Source organism: Anolis carolinensis, chromosome 4, assembly GCF_035594765.1.
Source record: "Anolis carolinensis isolate JA03-04 chromosome 4, rAnoCar3.1.pri, whole genome shotgun sequence".
NCBI lineage: Eukaryota > Metazoa > Chordata > Lepidosauria > Squamata > Dactyloidae > Anolis > Anolis carolinensis.
The window spans coordinates 51378937-51401770 of record NC_085844.1 but is presented as its reverse complement, the minus strand read 5'-3'; the positions used below and the strand labels follow the sequence as shown (position 1 = coordinate 51401770).

Here is a 22834-nt window from a genome sequence, read left to right as displayed (position 1 = left end):
TGGAACGCTGGCATACCGGGCAGGAGTAGACATATTTTTCTACATCCTTGTGGATCTTGGGCCACCAAAAATCTCGTAGGATTAAGTGCATGGTTTTAAATAATCCGAAATGCCCTGCTGGCTTGCAGTCATGACACAGACGAAGTGCCTTTTCCCTGCCCGGTCCTGGAGGGATGTAGACGTGATTTCTATAGCAAAGCAACCCATCCTTAAGCGAGAAGGGAAAATGTAGTCCTTGGCGAAGTTGATCTTGAGCCCAGGCATCCGCCTGTTGATTGGCCCTGATTTCCTGAGCGCAAAGGGGCCCTGGAGTAGAGGAAGTAGATTCAATTGGAGTGGATTTGGTGTTCCCCACTGTGAGCGTGGCAAAGTTCTCGGGCTGCAGCAATTGGGATTCAAAGGTCTCTCTGCGCCCTGCAGCATATTCTGGTTTCCGTGATAGAGCATCTGCTTGCTTGGTCTGAGCTGGGGTTACATAATGGATCTGGAAGTCAAAACGCTCAAAGAATAAAGCCCAGCGCTGCTGCCTCTGATTTAACTTGCGGGCAGTTCTTAGATGTTCTAGATTCCGATGATCAGTATGGACCTCAATGGGAAATTTGGCCCCTTCTAACCAATGTCTCCAAGTTTCAAAGGCTGCCTTTATGGCCAAAAGTTCTTTTTCCCAAATAGTGTAATTTCTCTCTGGGGCTGTTAGTTGATGGGAGTAAAAAGCACAAGGGTGAAGATGATCTCCCACTGGTTGCAAGAGTACAGCCCCAATTGCCACATTGGAGGCGTCAGCCTGCACAACAAAAGGGGTTTTAGGATCTGGGTGCTGAAGGATTGGCTGGGACGTGAATAATTTCTTTAGTTGCTGGAACCCTTTCTCTGCTTGCTCCGTCCAGCGGAAAGGCTGTTTCCCACGGATGCAGCTGGTGATTGGATCAGACCAGCGGGCAAAGTCTGGAATGAACTTGCGGTAATAGTTCGCGAACCCCAAGAAACGCTGCACCTCTTTCTTGTTGGTTGGCGCCCGCCATTCCAATACTGCTGAAACCTTTGCCGGGTCCATGGTGAGCCCTAGTGGCGAGACACGGTATCCCAGGAAATCTACCTCTTGTAGATCAAAAGCGCATTTTTCCAGCTTGGCATAAAGTCCATGATCCCGCAATCGTTGTAACACCATTCTGACGTGGTTCTCATGTTCTGATTGTGATCTAGAAAACACCAAAAATCGTCCAAGTAGATGATCAAGAACCGATCTAGATAATCCTGAAAGATATCATTGACAAAATGCTGGAACGTTGCGGGAGCTCCACATAAACCGAAATTCATGACCAGGGACTCGAATAATCCGAATTTAGTCTGGAAGGCGGTTTTCCACTCGTCCCCCTCCCTGATGCGAACTAGATTATAAGCCCCCCGAAGATCCAGCTTGGTGTAAACCTTGGCCCCTCGAAGCCGGTCTAATAGGTCCGAGATCAAAGGCAGGGGATAGCGGTTCTGCTTAGTGATATTGTTCAACGCTCTATAGTCCACCACCAAGCGTAGGTCCCCTGACTTCTTTTTCACAAACATCACTGGAGAAGCGGCTGGGGATTGAGAGGGTCTGATGAACCCCTTGCGGAGGTTTGACTCTATGAACTCCCTGAGAGCTTCTTGCTCTGGTTCAGTCAGGGAGTAGAGGTGTCCTCGCGGGATCGGGGCCCCCTCCACCAAGTCAATGGCACAATCATAAGGCCTATGCGGGGGCAGTTTCTCGGCTTCCTTCTCATTGAAAACATTCCAAAAGTCTGAGTATTTCTTGGGCAAGGTGATGATGGATTCAGCGTCTGTGGCATGGCAGACCTTGGCTACAAGACAATGGTTTTGGCAATATTTAGAAGCAAACTGCAGTTCTCTGTTGGTCCAAGAGATGCTGGGGTCGTGGAGTGTCAGCCATGGAATCCCTAGAATCACAGGGAAATGAGGAACCTCGGTAACAAAGAAGGAAATCTCTTCCATATGTTCCCTTATCCACATTCTGGTGGGTTCAGTCCATTGGCTTACTGGACCTGTCTTTAGGGGGCGGCCATCTATGGCTTGCACCACCCGGGCGTTCTTGAAGTCGTGATATTGTAATCCCAGAGAGTCGGCATACTCTCTATCAATGAAATTGTTTGTTGCTCCTGAGTCTATCATGGCATGGATCATGACGGGTCCTTTTTTCGCTGACCACAAGGTGACCACTAGGAGAAATAGGACCCCGGTTGACGGCTCTTGAGTGGGGTTTCTGACCGGGTTGGCGAGCCTCTCTACGCCCGGTCGTTGGCTTCCCCCGCCGGCTTTGCGCCAGCCGCCTCGGCCGTCTCCGACTCCACGGAGGACGCCGCCGCCAAATGAGCGGCGGGCTTTCTTTTGGCTGGGCACTCTCTGGCAAAGTGGCCCCCGTCTCCGCAGTACCAACAGAGGTTTAAACGTTGGCGGCGGGCCTTCTCGGAAACGTCTAACCTGGGGCGCACATTGCCCAATTGCATTGGCACCTTCCCGCTTTCTCTGGGGTATGGGGCTGGTGGCGGGGGTCTCCACACTGGACCTGGTTGGACGCCGGCGGGAGCGGGAGGTTTTGCCCCAGCTCTCCCACTCTGGCCTCGGAGCCATTGTTTTCTGTTGGCAAGCATGACTTCGGCTCGTAAACATTGGTCAATAAGTCTTTCAAGAGAGTTCGGAGGATCCACCTTGGAGATTTCTTCCAACATCTCGATATTGAGACCCTCCCGAAACTGTCCTCTGAGGGCTATGTCATTCCAACCGGTGCTTTGAGCCAGCACTCGGAACTCGGCTATGTACTGGGACAAGGGCCTGTCCCCTTGAGAAAGGCGCCGGAGTTTGTGGCCGGCCGCCTCTAAATTGTCCTCGATCCCCCAAGTCGCCTTAAGGTGATTCAAGAAGTTCTGCGCGGAACTTAGGTGTGGGGAGGCTTCATCGTACAGCGCCGTGGCCCAATTGGCCGCGGGGCCGTCCAGGAGACTGTAAATCCACGCCACCTTGATGTCTTCTTGGGGAAACTCGGCATGACGGGCTTCTAGGTATGCCTGGCATTGACGACGGAAAACGTGAACCTTGGAGGCTTTTCCAGAAAACTTGGTTGGCAATGCCAGGGCAGGGAGACGGATTCCGCGTTCCTTCAAGCCCCGTATTTCTCCCTCCTGCGCATGGATCATATCACGGATTCTGTCCACTTCATCCTTGGCGATGGTGTAGCTGAGTGGCTGATCTCCCGGCCCGGCTCCGGTAGACATTCTGGCCTAGGTTGATTGGTGCTTAAGGGGGCGGAGTCAAACTGTCAGGACCCAGGCTGCAGAGCACCAATAACCATACACAGAGGCCAGAATCTATCTAATATCTTTATTGTAGGAGTATATAAAGTTAATAAAAACAAGTGTAGAAAATAGTCCAGAAGTAGACCTTTCAGGAAAGGTCAAAATTAGTCCAAAGAAACAATGTCCAATATGAAATATTAAGGTCCAAAGTTGTAATCCAGTAACCGAAACACTCACTTTGCCAAGCAAAGTGAGGGGAGATGACAAGGTCCTTTAGTCCATAAAACTTAAGCAAGGCTAGGAAGTAAACTTGATTCTTGGAACACTAGGCTTAATTCAAGGCAACAAGAAACGAGGAGCAAGTACAGGATCCGTTGTAAATTCGTGGCGAGGTCCGGAAGGCAAGGCAAGGTCCGTGGAGCAAGGCAAGGTCCTGGGAAGCAAGGCAAGGCTGGAAACGGGAGCAAAGGACGCGGGAGTAGCGTAGTCCACACACAACCTACTCCCGAAGCTGACGAATTGACTCCGCAAGATTCCTACGTGGGCAAAACACCTAAATAGGGTCTCGTTTTCCCGCCAAAGAACATTTCTCTGGGGAACCAGAACCGAAAGCCATTCTCTGTGTCCAGATGCATGACTCCCTAAAGTTTCCCATGGGAAGCAGGCTTAATCAGCTGAATGCCTGGCAGCAATCCTAGCGCTCCTGCGAGACGCCTCCTGAGCGCCTTTCTGTTGTTTATAATAATCACGGCGAGAAAATGGGGGAGATTTCGGCTCAAGGCTTGTTTGGCAGACTTCTGGAAGGCAAATCTCCTGCAGGTGCAAGGGCTCCAATTCTGGCTGAAAAAGCTCCAATTCTGGCTGAAACGGTGGGAAACCTAGGTTTTCCTCTTCATCTGTCACAACAGTGCTAGGAACGGGACTACATGGCCCATGAGTCATCACACTAACACAGAAGTCTCCAGTCACCATTGCAACTCCATTAAACAATTACTTGTAATAAGTTCCCATTCAGTTCTCTATGTTATGACTGCTTCATTTATGTAGCATTAGAACATAGTTTTTGACTAGTATAAACACCGTTTCCTCCATAAGGAGCATATGGCAGCTGAATGTGAAAAATCTGGACATTAAGACAGTTGAAAGCCGTCTTATTTTCCATGATAGTAGATGAGAGAAACCTTGAATGGAAGAAATGACAATGTAATATGTCATTCGGCCAAACCAACATATCTAGTGATGAAGGCTCATGGGAGCTACAGCACCCAGACATCCAGAAAAGTAGTTCTTTTCATTTTAGAGGCCATACCTCCAATAGAGGATTTGATGTAGGCTATAGATGTCATCTCCGGAAAAAATGTACTTAAGTACACTTTTCCAGTAATAAAAAAGAAACAGGGATTTTTTTGTGCTTGGTTCTTGGACCTCCCTGAAGTCCATTTATGGATCCACTTGAAATGAATCAAGAATTCATGATCTTAGGACTGCAGTTTTTTGATATGACTGTAAACCTTTAAGTTTAAATTATCTGAGATGAGACAGAAGGTGTACTCTTCCTTTTGTGCTGTTTTCCCTGTTTGTTTCCCATTGTCCTTTCTCTCCTATCAGGTTTAGGGTTAAGTAAAACAGTCAGTCAATTGATACAATTTACAAAGGTTGAAACAATACTTTTGAAAATGTATTCACTATTTATGTATTGTCTGTGGTTAGGATCTTGTTAATATTATCTAATATCCATTGTTTAATAAGTGAAATGTTTGTTTACTAAGCTAACATATTATTTTTTTTAAAAATGCATTCAAGTACACTAATACCAAAATTTTCCCCAAACCACCTGTGGTTTAGAAGCAATAAATAAGTATTGCTCATTATGCTTAATGAAATCAAAAATATCTGTTATGTTACTGAAAAAATAATATTGTTATGTCCTTCTTATTCCCAAAGAGAACATGTTGCTTTCAGTTTGCTATAGGTAAACTGCGAGCAACATGTACACACCAACTTCCTTAGGCCATAAGTCACATTCTTTACATTATAGTACATAGTAAGATGATGGTACCTGGGAGAACCTAGTCCATTTCAGTCTCTCCTTCTGCCTTTGTTCCATCTTAAAATTCTGACTGTGCAGACTTCCGCACCAAGGCAGACATTTTCTCCTTTCTCTCCTTTTGCCCAGCTCTCTCTTTGTAACATCTTGCATCTTCCAAAATGTTGTACCTTTTTCATCAGAGCTAATAATATTATTGCCTAGCTGTGAATGCTGTCATTTTCATCTTCTCTTTCTGCTTCATAGCCAGTTTAAAATGATGTTAATTGTAAAACATTTTATGTGTGTTACTAATCTACAATTTGTTGGTTAATATATCATGCTGCTCAAGCTCCAAAGCCATTACATCTCCCCTCTGTATTGCTGAGATAGTACTGTTGAACTAAATCATATAGCAGTTAGGGAATATTTCATGCTACGTCTTCTTATGTGAAGGCCACAAATAGACACCAAAAATCAGAATCATAGCTTGTGTATAGAGCTTTGACTTTAATCCCTTTGACTTTTATCTCAAGTGTTGACTTGCCACTATAAATAGAATTTAAACTATTGTGAAAGATGTTTCATGCGGTTATAAAATCAGGATTTGATTTGACTTTGTTTAACTACATTAAGGACTTCTTTGTTGTGGGCTTAACACAGACCTTCTATTATTTCCATATTTGTTCTAAGTTAATTCACTTTTAGACATGTAGAAATGTTGCTATGTTAGGCTTTTGATAGCTTTTCTCTTTGATCTACAGTCAAGGCAACTTTGAAAATTGGTATTGTGCTGTAAGATTTTATTTTATTTTTTTGCCTTGAGGTAACCTTAAATTTGTTTTTAAGGCTATCTTTGTACTTGAATATTATGGTGGTGAAAGTGTTATTTCTACACAGTATGAGGCTGAAGAGAAACAGCCCTCCTTATTTCATAATTATTGATTTTTGACAGCATATGGTTCTTTTCAAGAAAGTTAATCTTAACAGTGACATGTAAGAAACATGTACATTAAATATTGTAAATTGCATGCTCATCCAAATTCTAACTCAGCCAGAAGGTATATGGATTCCAGAAAATAATCTATCTTTCCTATTCCTTCTTTATGAATTTTTGAAGTACAGTGATAAATGCAACATGTTTAAGAGCACCATCCTAGTGATTCATTTTAAACTGAAGCAGGAAAGGCACCCAGGTGATTTTAAGCTTACCAGGGAGCACCCTGATAAGAGAACAAGAGCAAAATGTTTGTGTATATTTATAATTATTTCATGTCCTGCCATGGAGTGTTAGCCGTATATATGTTGTGCTCCGCCCTGAGAATGGCGGAATATAAATATTTTAAATAAATAAATAATAACTAAATAATGATGTCTCATAAGTTTGCTAGATTCATTTTTGTCTCTTGGAGTCCATTTCCTATTTATTTATTTATTTATTTATTTATTTATTTTCTAGAACTTCTGCAAGAACCTCTGAATGAAAACACTGTTATGGGGAATTAACCTATAAGGAAATAACTCTTGAGTTATAAGCCACACAGTGAGAACTATCCCTGGGCAAAGTGTCACTCCCTCTGACCACCTCCAAGGATATACTTGATTGTGTACCATAGATCCTGAGGGCCACCCTCAGCAGATATTAACTGGAAGGCCATCCTGAAGGTGATTCCTCCCAAATCTCAGAGTGAGAACCCTCACTCCAGCCCCAAGAGAAGCTCCCTTTTACAGTCCCCCAGTCTACAGAATCTGTTATGGAAGTCCACCCTTCACCCCTAGAAGGGAGGGTGCCACAGTGCCTACCGGGAGTATTTAACCACTACCATGCTATGACAACCTATTTAAATGACTCCACCCCAAGCCCATTAACATACCCAACTGAAACAGTGTGAGGTAGGTGAAAAAAAAACACCCATGGATCATTTGGGCATGGGGGGAATCCTACCCAGCCCTCAAGTGACCAGTTTCCACTCATATTGTCCTTAGACTGGGGGTGGGGAATCACACAAGGATCAAGTGTGACTGGGGCTAGTGAGGCCAGCTGGCCCCAACCAAGTCTGTTCTTCATTGGGGGATTCAAATCTCGCACCTTAAGCTTTGCCTGCTGACTGTGGATGGGGCAACTTCTACTTTCCTGAGTATTTGTGACCATCCACAACAAGACATGAAATCTGGCTATAGGTGTACCTTTTCCCAAAGTGTATGATCCTTGCACCACATTCTATGTTAAGAGTTTGTCTTGGTGCAGAGAAAACTTTGGACGTGACTAAGGTTCATTGGAAACATTTAAGGCTCATGCATAGGATGTTTAGAATGGTTTATCTTGATGACCTTTGTTATTGTTATATTCTTTCAAGTCATATTGAGAACTTTCAAGGGAGAATGGTGGGATATTAAATAAATACGCATATATACATATACATATATAAGTAGCTGATATTCCAACTTATGGCTACCTTATGGTAGGGTTTTCCTGACAATATCATTCAGATAGGATTTGTCCTTGCCTCCCTCAACTAAAAGAATAAGACTTCCTCAAGGACACCCAGTGGGTTTCCCATGTCTGAGTGGGAGTCACACCATGGTCTCCTTATCCAACACTCAAACATTACACTGCAGACTCCCTTGGATGTTCTTCTTTCCTGTAACTGATAATGCAGTTTACAGCTTACCATAAATGGTGATGCAATTCAAAGACTATTAGTCTGGAATATCAGTATACAGAGGAATCTTGTAGCATCTTAGAGACTTAACTGAGAGAAAGGTATTGGTTGCATAAGCTTTCATAGACTACCATTAGTCTACTTCTTCAGAGGAAGTAGAATTAGTTGACAAAAGGTTTGTTACAAATTTTATTTTCTCAGATTCTAAGATGTTAGGAGATTGTTTTGCAATAAATGTGAAGCTATGAGGAAGTGAGGCAACACCTTCCCTTTTAAAAGCAATTCCTGTTTGATAACTTGTATGCGTAGCTCAGAGCTGTACATTTGTGTATAATACCCTGATTTGTAACACGTAGCTACTTAGAGTATCCTCATTCTTTGGCTTCTGTATCTCATTTCATGTACTATAGATGCTGATTTATCTCCTGTGACATTAATCGTCTCATAGCTAGCGATGGAATAACTTGCAGATGCCCTTCTTCTCCTCATTTATGGAGATAAATGTCATAACATGATGGCTGATCTTTGTTCTGACACTAACCATTATACATTTAAGAAATGTAGCAAAAATACCACTGACAGCTAGCAAAAGCATGTGTGTGTGTCTGTAGCATTCCTGCTGCTCGTGCCTCTAATTCAGAACCCTGACGTGTCATATTTAGTTTCTGAACACTTAAAGGAAAAGATTTGGTCTGTGTCAGCAAACAAAAATAATTGCCTGGCAATACAGTTACAGTTCTGTGACTTAATGACCAACAATTCAACATTGTTGTGCCTTAAGGGCAAAAATAAAATAAAATGATAAGACCCGCAAGGACACTGTGGAGTGCAGAAAACAGTAGTTTTCTACTACTGAGACATCAGAGGGTAAGGCTTTAGTAGTGAGTAGAAACCACACAGCAGTCTAAGCTCAATGCATCTGGTTGCAAATAAAACCTAGACGTCTGTCTCAACAGCGGGGTCCACCAGGACTTCAGGTAGCCACAGAAAAAATGCTGAACTTGCATAACTTTTCCACTAAGGAGACAGTGAAATGCTTGGACCCATTTATACATGCAATGAAATGATGTGATAATATTCTAAGGGACTAGAATCATAGAGCTGGAAGAGACCACAAGGGCCATGCAGTGAAACTCCCTGCTATGCAGGAATGCCCAATCAAAGCCCTCCTGACAGATGGTAACCCAATCTATATTTAAAGTCTTCCAAAAATGGAGATTCCACCATCTTCCAAGACAGTATATTCCACTGTTGAACAGTTCTTAATTTCAGAACATTTTTCCTAATGTGCAGGTGGAATCTCTTTTTCTGCAGTTTGAATCTATTGTTCCACTTCCTAGGATGCATTCTCACTGGCACCTGAAGTTAAATAGTTCGAATTAGCTACCTGATGGTTACATGACACAGAGCTGATAGTGCGTAACATAGCCTTGAACTGCAGTTAACAAACATCATGGATACTCTGAAGTTTTCTCAGGAGTAACCTGCAATTTTGGTTATGTGTAATCAACCATGCTGTTTCCTATTTGAGAAGTGACCACAACAGGGGTGGCACCTAACTTTCCCCTACGATCCACTGTTTGTGGTGCCTACCAGGCATGAAGATGGAGCCAGATGGAACTAGCACAGGGCCTGGAGTGATGATATACAGAGCACTGAGGGAGAGGCAAAAGGTGGAAGTGATTCCTCCTCCTCCTCCCCTCTTTCCCATAGCCTTGGCACATCATTCCTGGCTCAATGAATGAACAGTGCTATTTCCATTCAAGGGGGCACCACAAAATACAGATCGACAAGCACAAAGTAAAGGTTGTAGACAAGCAGTGCCAAACCGGGTTCTGTCCTGTTCGGCTGTACAGCCAACATCCTGCTAATGGGGGGTCAGTAGCATAGAGCTTCCATCCAGCTCCTAAGCCAGCTCAGGGGTGCATTGTAGCCTCCCATGATGGCTACATCATAGACAAAGGTTTAACATGCCCTAATGTTCTACTTTGGATCAATGCAACAATAATAACAATCACAAACCCCAACACCAACATGTTTAAATGCTCTATCAGGAATACCTCCAGACAAGCGTTCTTGCTTCATATGACACAGGGCCTTTTCTGACAAGCCCAAAATGTGGGGCCTGTCTTGTTTTATACATGAGGCATCCAAATGAGTCGCTGGGAAATCAACACCATGCTAGAGACCACCTCTGCTAGCTCGGGCAGGAAGACTGCTGTGTCGCGGGGTGGACGGTACATCAGCAGAATCCCCAAGCTATCCCGAGTTCTCACCTTCAAGTGGACACACTCAAACCCAGTAGATTGCAGAATGGTACATCTGACCAGGGGGATGGACTGCCAAAAGACCACTGCAATCCCACTTCACCACCCCCCAGGCCTGGCCTGCTGATGCACCCCAAAACCCGGAAGACACAGCTAGGTAAGATTTACCCCCAGGGGCAGTTCAACCATTAGGCGAAGTAAGCGGTTGCTGAAGGCACCATCCTCTAGGGGGCGCCTAGGAGGCACCGTTGAGGCACCTCCGCCCAGGCATGGCCTTCCTGCCTCCGCAGCCTGGCCTGCCTCTGCGGCCGCTGCCTGGCCTTCGCCCTCGAGGCAGGTCTACAGGCTGCCTGGCCATGTTCCAGAAGCTTTCTCTCCTGACGGTAAACCCACACCTATGGCAGGCATCCTCAGAGGTTGTGAGGTCTGTTGGAAGCTAGGTAAGTGGGTTTATATATCTGTGGAAAGTCCAGGGTGGGAGAAAGAGCTCTTCTCTGTTTGAAGCTAGTGTGAATGTTGCAGCTAGCCAGCTTGATTAGCATTTAATGGCCTTGCAGGTTCAAAACCTGGCTGCTTCCTCCCTGGGGGCATCCTTGGTTGGGAGGTGTTAGCTGGCCCTGATTGTTTCCTGTCTGGATTTCCCCTATTTTCAGAGTGTTGTCCTTTACTTACTGTCCTGATTTTAGAGTTTTTTTAAATACCGGGGGCCAGATTCCCTTTCGGTGGCCTTTTAATTCCTATGGATTCCTAAGGACCCTCAGGACTCTTCCACACAGCGATATAACCCAGAATATCAAGGCAGAATAACCCACAATATCTGCTTTGACCTGAGTTATCTGAGTCCACACTGCCATATAATCCAGTTCAAAGATGATAATGTGGATTATCTGCCTTGATATTCTGGGTTATATGGCTGTGTAGAAGGACACTCAGGGTTCTTCCAGACAGCCATCACTCAGAATATCAAGGCGGAATAACCCACAATATCTTCTTTGAACTGGGTTATCTGAGTCCACACTGCCCTATATCCCAGTTCAATGTTTGGTGCTAAATTCACAAATATAGTAATTCCTACGTAACATTACCATGTATTGAACTGCTTTTACTGTTGATTTACTGTAAAACATGATGTTTGGGTACTTGTAAAATAATAATGTAATTTGATGTTTAATAGGCTTCTCCTTAATCCCTCCTTATTATCCAATATTTCTACTATAGTTATACTCCTCTCTCTGTTGGCACGCATCTATCTGGGAATGAAAACTACATATTCTTTAGTAGCCATGCACATGTGTCAGGGTCTCCCCGCTGGCTAGGTTCCCCAAACAAAGTTCCCTGTTTGTTTAGGAATTACTTCCAAATACCCTACAAGCACCCTAGGCAGGGTCAGCTCTCCTTAGTACTTGGATGGTAGACTACCCCACTTTAACTGCCATGCTTCAATCCTATGGAATCATGGCAACGGCAGTTTGATGCTGCACCAGCATCTTTTTTGGGCAGAGAAGGCTACAGACTTTGCAAGACTGCAACTCCCATGAATCCATACCATAGAGCCATGCAGTTACAAGTGGGTCCAAACTGTATTATTTCTACAGTGTAGCTGCAGCCTTCCTCACGCAATGAACCCTCCAGTTAGCCATGCACCTTGCTGCACTTTGCCAGTACACTGAATTAAATCAAGAGATCCAATTTGCCAAAACCACTTCCTTTCCAACCAGGATAATAGGTTCTCTCTCTGCTGGTATGGTTGCATAACTTCTTTCCACGAGTCACGACTCTGCATTTCAAGTGCCTACTACTGAGCTTCAGCTTCTCATTCATTCGACACTCCCCTGCCCACCCTGCAGAGCCTGCCTCCCCTGAAGGAGCAGAAGACTTGCACACAGCCCTTCTCTGGCCCTTTGCCAGGAGACACAGCTGAATTCCCCTCCATTTCAGCAAGACTCCAGAGAACACACCCTCAGACACAATCACAGGCCACCTTCCCACACCTGTGAGATGGGCTTCTGAAACATTGTTGCATCTGCGACTGTCAGAACATTGTAGTTAAAAGCAGCCAGCCATAGCCTTTTGGAGCAAGTAGAAGCAAACATCCAAGCCACCTTTCAGACAACTTGACTCTGTGTAATATTCTTACTGACTCTTCTCTGATTGAGGGTTGCTGTGTGTTTCCCAGCCTGCAGGGCCAGAATCCAGAGATATTATCTCCTGATGTTTCACCCACATCTATGCCAGGCATCCTCAGAGGTTGTGAGGTATTCTGGAAAAAACTAAGCGAGGAAGGTTTATATTAAACATCTGTGGAAGTTCCAGAATGGGAGAAAGAATTTTTGTCCGTTGAAGGCAGGTGTGAATGCTATTAATCACCTTGATTAGCATTAATGGCATTGCAAACTTCATGTCCTGGCTTCTTCCTGCCTGGGGGAATGCTTTGTTTGGAGGCGTACGCTGCCCCTGATTGACTCATGTCTGGAATTCCTCTGTTTTCCTCACTCGCCGGCCACCGCGACCACTGTCATCTTGGCCACCAGCCCTGGCACACTGCCGCTCACCGTCTCACAACTTCCCCGCATGCTCCTAAGTGTCAGGGAAAGAGAACGGTGAAATCGGTGGTTTTCACTATTCTACAGATCCGACAAACGGAAGCTACCGACAAGGAGGGATGGAGGAAGACAAAAGCAGCAGTTTCTTTTCCTTCCCTTCACACAAACAGACAAGAGCTAGATGGGCTTCCCATCCGAGGAGGTATCAGGAAGGAGAGAAGGAGGACGGTGAAACTGCCGCTTTTTTCCCTCCTTGACTTGGGACACCTATCGACCCTGGAGGGGGGAGGGGGGAAGGAGGAAAAACGGCCTAACGGTGGCGGCAGAGCTCGCCCCCAAAGGGGAATGCCAGAGATTTTAAAACGCCACGCCACCACTGCCAGAACACCCACCCTCTTCCTTTCCCACTCAAGTTCTTCCTACCATAAAACAGGACACAATTCAAACAGTCCAGACAGATGGCCATCCAACCACTGTACTATCATAAAATCCGAGCATTCTCTAACACCACTCAGGAACAACCACTTCAACTTCCATCTACCATAACACAGGACACAATCCAAACACTCAACACAGATGGCCATCCAACTGCTCTAATATCATAACATCCTAAGGTTTGGAGACACCCCTCAGAAACATCCAGTTCAACTTCCTTCAACCATACAAGAGGACACAATCCAAACACTCCTGGCAGATGTCCATCCAGCCTCTCCGTAATAATAATAATAATAATAATAATAATAATAATAATAATAATAATAATCAACATCGCATCACAGAATCAAACAGTTTCGACAGACCCCTAAAGACCATCCAGTCCAACCCATTTCTCCCCTGGAGGACACAATCCAAACACTCCTTGCAGATGCCCATCCAATACCTCCACAATAATAATAATCCCATCAGACAATCATACAGTTAGGACAGACTCCTAAATCCCATCCAGCCCAAACCATTTCTGCAATAGAGGACACAATCCAAGCACACACAACAGATGGCCATCCAGCCTGTAAATAATAACAATAACAATAACAATATCATGGAATCCTAAGGTTAGGAGAGACCCCCTAGGATCATCCAGTTCAACTTCCTTCTACCAATCCAAACACTCCTAACACATGTCCATCCAACCTCTACATAATAATGATAATAATCATAAAGATAATAAAAACAATAATAATCATAATACAACCATACAATCCAAGAGTTTGGAGAGATCCCAAAGGGTCATCCAGTCCAACCCTTCTACCATGCAGGACACAATCCAAGCACTCTTGACAGATGGCCATCCACCCTCTACCTACGCCATAGCAACGCGTGACCGAGCACAGCTAGTTTGTTGTAAAACATGATGTTTTGGTGCTTAATTTGTAAAATCATAATGTAATGGGATGTTTAATAGGCTTTTCCTTAATCCCTCCTTATTATCCAACATTTTCACTTATCCAACGCTTTTATTTTTCAGTGATTGGTTGGGGGGGCGCCAAAATTCTGTTCGCTTACACTTGAAAATTACATAGGGCCGGCCCTGTTTACCCCACCCAGCTCATCCAACCAGGTCTTGGTGATGCAGGCCAGATCCGCCCGTTCATCCAGGATTAGATCCTGGATGACTGAGGTTTTACCGTTAACGGATCTTGCGTTAAGTAGCAGGACCTTCTGCCCTGAAGGTTACTACACCTATTCTTCTCCAGGGTCACAAGGATTCTGTTGCGCTTATCCCTGGGAAACCGGTGACCACCTTTCCTCCTCCCCCACACGACCTCCACAGAGCTCACAGACAGGTTGTTTTTGGGAGTGGGTTCTCTTTTTCTCTCTTTTTGAAGAGCATGCTTAATGGATAGTAACCATAGCACAGGCTGATTGATTACAAAGATACAAACATGCCATCCATTCTAATAATTTTAATACCCCTCTTTCCTCATACAAACATCTCTAAAATGGGGTGCGTCTTAGAATTGTAGGTGTTTTCTTATAAATAAATACAGCTTTTTCCCATCGTGGTATTGAAATTAGTGTGCATCTTACGATCAATAGCATCTTAGAATTGGAGAAATATGGTAGTTCATGCAACAAGGCCACCATTATCAGATTTTCCAAGTTTGCAGAATCTCTCCAAGACTGACAAAAATTAAACCCTCTGCTGTGTTGTCGAAGGCTTTCATGGCCGGGATCACAGGGTTGTTGTATGTCTTTCGGGCTGTGTGGCCATGTTCCAGAAGCATTCTCTCCTGACGTTTCGCCCACATCTATGGCAGGCATCCTCAGAGGTTGTGATACCTCACATTCAAGATAATTTCAGTGTACAACTTCATTGTGTGTCTTTGTTGAGAATATTCGAGAATAATATCTTATCACCTGATGTTAGTTTTCTTTCAGCTGATTGTGTGTTGTCATACAGAAGTATTGCCTTACCTATGAAAGTAATCATTGTGCTTTGGATTTTTCCAAATCCAATTCTACATTCTACATTCATTCTACATTCATATGCAGAACAAAAAGTCATTTTTCTATATTTTGTATAACTTGTAATTTGAAAAAGACACTTAGAGGAGTGGGGTGTTTGGAATGCAAGTTGCCTCACTTTTCTGTGCTCATGCACTCTCTAGTTAACTTTATGCTGTCTCACCATTCCTTCCTCTCTATGAGTGGCCTTTCCTCCTCTCCATTATCATCAGTTGACCACGATGTACATTCTGATTTAAATTTTTAAAATGTGTATGTCACTATACACACACACACACACACACATTCATATATATATACACACACTGCAATGAGACCCCTAGAACCATAAAAAATGCAAGAAATCATTGTTTATAATTCATTCTCCAATTGCCCACCTTAAAAATCAAATTGCTCCCCTATGAGGCATGGGCCCTACGTTGGGAACCAAGGTTCTAGAGCAGGGGTCCCCAAACTAAGGCCCGGGGGCCACATGCGGCCCATCGAAGCCATTTATCCGGCCCCCACGGCACAAAGGCAGAAGGGGGTTGGGCTAAATGACCCAAGGGTTCTCCTCTTCTATTATTATTATTATTATTGTTGTTGTTGTTGTTGTTGTTATTATTATTATTATTATTATTATTAACATTGAGGCTGGGAGGCCATCTGTCAGGGGTGCTTTGCTTGTGCTTTTGATGCACAAAGGCAGAAGAGGGTTGGACTAAATGGCCCAAGGGGTCTCTTCCAAACCTCTTTATTACTGTTGTTGTTATTATTATTATTATTATTATTAACATTGAGGCTGGGAAGCCATCTGTCAGGGGTGTTTTGCTTGTGCTTTTGGTGCACAAAGGCAGAAGGGAGTTGGACAATGGCCCAAAGGGTCTCTTCCACCCCTCTTTATTATTATTATTGCTTGGTGGCCAACTATAGTCCGGCCCTCCAATGGTCCGAAGGATCGTGAACTGGCCCCCTGTTTAAAAAGTTTGGGGACCCCTGTTCTAGAGTATAAAAGAAGGGCTGTCCAAGGGGACAGCAGCATCTGTTTTTGGGTGCATCTACACAGTAGAAGTAATGCAGTTTGGCACCAATTTAACTTTCCTAGCTCAATGTTGTGGAGTTCTGGGATTCTTAGTTTCAATGGTGATAGCACTCTATGGTAGAGAAGGCTGAAGACCTTGTAAAACTACAGTCCTAATGATTCCGTAGCATTGAGCCATGCAGTTAAACTACTGTCAAACTGCATTAATTCTACAGTGTAGACACACCCTTTATCTGCATAGAAGACTGCTTGGATCAGGTAAATGGGGAAGGAGCTATGTTTAGTATCTCTCTTCCTTGTATCCTGAAGTTTCACGGTCTTCACATGAAAGCCCAGACAGCTGCTATGCTTATACCAGGAACCTAAAAACAATCATCCTTACCATATGTTCTGAAAATAGAAATGTGAAGTGACTTCCAGGCTAATACAATTGGCAAATGAAGCAAAATTGTCTTTACAACTGTAGGCAGTTATTCCCCCCACCCCATTATGATCCTCAGAGATATTACCCAATATAAGGGAAATGAAAAATAAACACTTCTACATTGGTTCCAGGAAGCAAAGAATCATTGTTGTGATCTTTGTTTCAATTTACCTTTTTCTTGTATTGTACTTGAATTATACCCTCACATGGATAACAAACAATGACTTGGCTATGAGCTTTTCAAAGATGTTCCAATTCCATTCTTCACAGTTCACTAACAGTACATAGTAGTATTGACTGCAATACATAAGATGTCATGTTTTGTGAATTAAATGAATCTGGACTGGAAAAACAATTCTGAGAAAGAATTATTAACAATATTTTATGTGGTAAAGGTTCATAAAAGAAAATGGTATAAAATTCTTCTTTTTGACTTTTCATATTTTCCTCTCCACAAATATTTGTTGTGTTAAAAATACATGACTGGGAGTAAATTGCACTGAAGACAGGGATTTGTTGAGTAAATAGTTAGGATTCAAGCAGCAATTTTATTTATATATGTATTTATTTATTTTGTTTCTTGCTCAAACTTGTATTTCACCTTTCTCCCAAGATAGGATTCAAGGAATGCCCAGGTCCTAACTTTCCTCCATCACATGAAAATAATTGGTTTCGGATTTTTAAATACCTAGGCTTCTGCATTTAATGTTCAAACTCATCAAGTGTTGTGACTGCGCCTTCGGGGATTATGGTTGATGGTGATGGAATTCGAAGAGGAAGAAAAAACCCTCGTGATGAGGGTTCACTGGAGGAGTTGCGCAGGAAGCGACTTAGAGAGCTATATGGGGGATCTTCTGAGGAAGATTCAGATGGGGAGATGGATGCTGAGGAACAGGTGGTGGCTGGGGAAGCGGGCACTGAATGGGCACAGCCACCGGAGATGTCTGGGGATTTGGGGCCTATGGATACTTCTGAACCTGGGGTTTCTGCAGGAGCTGATCCCAATTGGGATGCTTGGAGAAGGGAGGATGGTTCTTTAAGTGTTCATGGGGCTAAGTGTGGGCAGGATGATTGGGACTCCGACGAATTGCTAGGTACTCCAGATCCACGAGCTCTAGCTTTGTGGAGTTCAGACTCTGAGTAGATTTGGGACACCTGGTGTTTGGGTGTGAGTGTTTGGTCACCCAGGAGGAAGGGGAATAAAATGGGAATGTTTGGCCACTGCACTTTGCGTGTGGCAAGGTGTTGCTGAGGCGCCATTGGGATCTCTGTGCTTTCGTGAAGACTGGACTTGGACTGTGATTCGGATCTGCTGATACCATCTTTGTGCCTTTTCGTGGACCTGGTTTGGATGACTGCACCCTCTTCGGACTCTGGATTGGAATTTGACCTGGCTTCTGTCTTCACCCTCTGACTGACTACTTCTCCCAGCTTCTGACTACTGGTTTGTCTTTCGGAATTTCTGCTGCCTCCTGACCTGACCTTGGATTCTTCTGATGACGGCTATTCATCATCCCTTTGAGGCTCTTGGCTTATCTGCACCGTGGAAGCAGTTTTACTGCTTTCCTAGTTTGTTTATTTTTCCAGCAATTAACTCTATTTGTTTTCCAAAGCTGAATTGAAGCGTTATTTAGTTTTTTATTGAATGCCAGCATGGGAAATTAGCGTGGCTCGCTTTTGAGTTATTATTGTCCAATCTACTCTCGAAACACTGATAAGTGAAGTGTTTCAAGGATATTTCCTGTGTTTATGTTATTTTTTGGCTTATCTTCGGAATAAACTCTGTTTTGTATGTTAACTGGCGTCTGACTCTTGACATCAAGCATCCTGCACACCAAATTTAACTCAAGTCTTTACTCCCACTTATATTCTTCATCGTGTGCTAGCAAGGAATTAGTGAGAAGAATTCTGTTTCTTATATCATAGTGCTTCTACTAGTGTTTGGGTTGAAACTGGGTAAGGGCCAATCTAAAGTTTAATCTAAACAAGATATAAGTATTTGCTATGGGAAAGATATCTACTTGGTTCTGAAGGGACTTGTTTTCACCGTAAAGCAGGGGTGAGGACCATAGGGTTCGCCAGCTAATGTTGGACAGGAAGTTCCAAAACCTTTGGTGGCATAGTCAGTGGTGAAGAATGCTGACCATTGAGTTTCAGTGTTAGAAGACTGTATAATTCCTACCATTTCTAAAGACCCAGGTTTGTTGGTTTGATGCATCCTTAGATATTTTATTGTGTTACCACAGGTCTTGATGGTATTGGTCGTTCAGATAGAGTGTCCTTTATTGGCTACCTTTCTGTCTGGACATTTGCACAGAAATAGCCTTGCAACTGTTAAGCATATGCTGGCAATCTCCTTTTGCAAGATTACCTTAGGAAACAGTCTCCAAGAACTTTGAAGTAAAGTACACTGGATTACTAAGTTAACCTTGTTGATATAATTATATTATGGCAGTACTTTGCCACCTGCCAGTCCATTTCTGGGCTCAGTTGGAAAGTACTGGTGTTATAAACAACTGGAGGCCTGGTTTCCTGAAAGAGCATCTCATCTCTTAACATAACAATTAGGGGTCAAATGAAATGAAGCAGACTACTCCAGGCAAAAGGACCTTTTCAGTGATCATGCCATATTTGTAAAATGCCTTCCAAAGAAAAAATTACCTGATATTTGCATCACAGTTGTAAGAATTGTCTTTGTGCTTTTAGATCTTCCACTTTGCTGTTCGTTTTACTGTAACTTTATTTGTTGTGTTTTTTTTACTCTTACTGATGTTGTTCCCATTTCATTATATCTTTATATATATCATGATGGTTGTGGTTGTTCAACACACAGGATTTCAGTAAATCCTAAATGCAGTTGTTAGTCTGAACTTTAATAGAATGAGTCAGTGAAATTTACATTAATGTTCATTTGCCAAGTTCCCATTGATTTACTAGATCTATTGTAGTTGGATTTCGGCCATATTGCAATGTATACTGCTCAAGGAACTTAGGTTATTGTGTGGTCTAAAAGTATAACAAATAAATCATACAATACAGGCTTTGTTTTACTGGTCAAACCATATGCATGAAGATTTGGGAAAGATCAAGCATTTCCAGAAACTGTGTTTTAAGAATATTTATGCAGCATTTCCTGGAATGATGTAGATTGCCTTGATTATGACTTGAATGAAAAAACAGTTCAATTAATATTACCTACAATCCTGAAAAAGTGGTGTTTCACCCCATGTTCCATGTGAAATGAATCAGATTTGATGACTGTATGATCAAACATTTGGATCTACAGTATATAGGACAAAAGACAGATCGATATACCAATAGTAGTGCTCTGCTTTAATCCAATAATTTTCCATATTTTTATATTTTATTTTTATAAGCTGTCCATAAATTTACTATACTTCTATATTTCTAAACGTGGAGCCCCCGGTGGTGCAGTGTGTTAAAGTGCTGAGCTGCTGAACTTGCAGACCAAAAGGTCGCACGTTTGAATCTGGGGAGCGGAGTGAGCTCCTGCTGTTAGCTTCAGCTTCTACCAACCTAGCAGTTCGAAAACATGATCAATAGGTACCTGCTCTGGCAGGAAGGTAATGGCGCTCCATGCAGTCATGCTGGCCACATGACCTTGGAGGTGTCTTTGGACAATGCTGGCTCTTCGGCTTAGAAATGGAGATGAGCACCAACCCCCAGAGTCGGACACGACTGGACTTAACGTCAGGGGAAACCTTTACCTCTTTACTATATTTCTAAACAAGTTAGAAATATTTAAAATCAACAACAAAACAGTAATAACAGAGAAAATATTATTATTAAAACAGTCTGAATGAAGTAAAAATGTATGCTCAATGTCATGTAAGGGAATTTACCAGTAATTTCAATAGAGGAAGCTGCCATCTCATCACACTGAGGTTTCTTTGACCTTCTTATACTGGGGCTCCTTTTTGGTGACAAATCTCAATGGACCCCATCAGAGACGCAGTCCGAGACCCTGTCCCATCTGTGGGTGAAGCATTGAGGAAGTGTTGCATTCTAGCTTCCTTGCCACCACAATGTGAATTTGTCTTTTAAGTAGCTCCGATAGAGCTACTTATGGTTTTCAGGCTTTCCCCCCATTTGATTGGGGAAATGGCAACATGTCAACATGCCTTGCCACACTTTCACCTATCTTATGGGGGAAGCAATAGGGCACCTTGCCCCAATGCCCCCATGTGATGGGGAAAGGAGGGAGGTTGTATGGCTTGCTGCAAGGCACCATGCACTCCTTCCGTTTTGCTGGTGATTTTCCACCCCCCCCCCCCCCAGTTGCTGAAGGGACTCCACAAAGTGTACAGCTGGATTTGTAGCAGAACTACTGAATCCAGCCATTAATCTGGATCAACAGAAAATGAGACTTGCTCCAGGAAACTCCAGAGTGATCCTGCGGGTTTTTGAGGTGTGGATTTCCCACACTATCAGCAAATCCATCACTGTGTCATTGCCAGCAAGTAATTCCCAGGCAGAGGCTTGCTACATCTCATTGGAGCTGCTTGTTGACAATTATCCTGATTTGCCATCAGCCCAGCCAGCCATATGGACAGCTGTGGAGCCCTTTAAACCAAAGTTATCTAGTAGATTCCAGACACAGCTCTTGTCTGGCAGACTCCTATGCAATCCTAATATCTTTCTACCATAGTCACATGAGGTTAACTTGTAGCAGTTAAATTTGTGGGTTTTTTGTAGTAGTATTTAATTAAGTGAATAATTAGTAGGAAAGAGTTGATCGCCAGAAGTGCAGATAGATACTTCTTATATATTAACCATCTTGTGGGATGACTGCCTCACATGAGGGGAGCATCAAAAGAAGTTAAAGTGGTTGGATGGATAATAATGGGGGAACTAGCAATCATGGAAGATGAAGTCTCCACTTCTGTATCACCAAAAAGAAAGGAAAAAAATCATAATTTTATCACAGCTTGCACATTTTAATACACATGCAACTTTAAAAATAATTACTAAATAATTATAATTTCCTAAAATGTATACTGTGATCAGGTAGCATGTCTTCTCAGTCTGTTTTCCAGGCACAAATTGCTTAAGGCAACTTCAAGGTCCCCATTCCCTTTTTTTTCTAAGTCCCTTATGTTCTTCATGTTGAAACTGGACTAGGACTGGACAACCCTTCACATATATATCATAGGATAGTGCAGGTCAATGCAGTTAAACTGCATTATATGAGTCTATACAGACCATATAATGCAGATTCAAACTGGATTATATGGCAGTGTTGATGGGGCCTAAGTGAGAACTATCTACAGTACTATAGGGCAAACTGGTCACTCTGTATGGAAATATGTCATTGGCTATTGAGTCTTTGGTTTTAAATAGTTTGAAGGTCATTTGTATTGTGATTATTGACTATGATCTGGACAAAATGTGTTGAGCAGTTTCTGTCTCTAATCAGTAATCAACCTCCCCGTGTCACTTAAGAGAACTTCAAGTTTTTTTCTCTATCTGAATGGCTATTTTTTAACATATCTCATTTTAGACAAGTAAAATCAAGGAAAGATGGTACTAATCACAAGTGGGAGCTAAGGAGACAGAGTATTATACCACCTGGTAGATCACGCTAAGGATAAAGATGTGGACTTGGACTATAACAATCATTTTAGGCTCCCTTTCAGTGTTGCTGTAATATTTATCTTTTGCTTAAATTCTCTTTCATGAGTAAGATGTTAAGCTGTAGATATTTTAATTGTGCATGAAAAACTTCCTCGTGTAATGCAGCATATAAAACATACTTGCTCTTTCCAAAGAATACAGTTGTCTCTTGAATTTAAAAATATTCAGAATCAAGAAATACTTGTCTCTTGCTATGTGGAAACAGTGTTATTCCCTTAGCTGCTTTGCCAATAAGTTCTGTGAACAAAAATAATGAATTCATCATGATGGTTGAAAGCCCAGCCCACACTGGAATATGTGGAAAACAAAGAGATAGGCACAATGGGCTACTTTTTCTTTTTCTTTTTTGCCTTTTTCATGCTCAGTCTTTCTAATATATTCAGCATCCTGGAACATCATTGCATCCTGCCCTGTTTGTTCCTTACTGTGGTCGTTGTAATGCTGCCTTGTGGATTGACTAAAATCTTTGTGTTGCATATACTGCG

The 22834-nt window shown here is 42.9% G+C and overlaps 1 protein-coding gene across 3 annotated transcripts in view; it reads left to right on the top strand.

Moving 5' to 3' along the window:
- Nucleotides 1–22834, top strand: part of asxl3 (ASXL transcriptional regulator 3) — a 153386-nt gene that overhangs the window by 15460 nt on the left and 115092 nt on the right. The window lies entirely within an intron of this gene.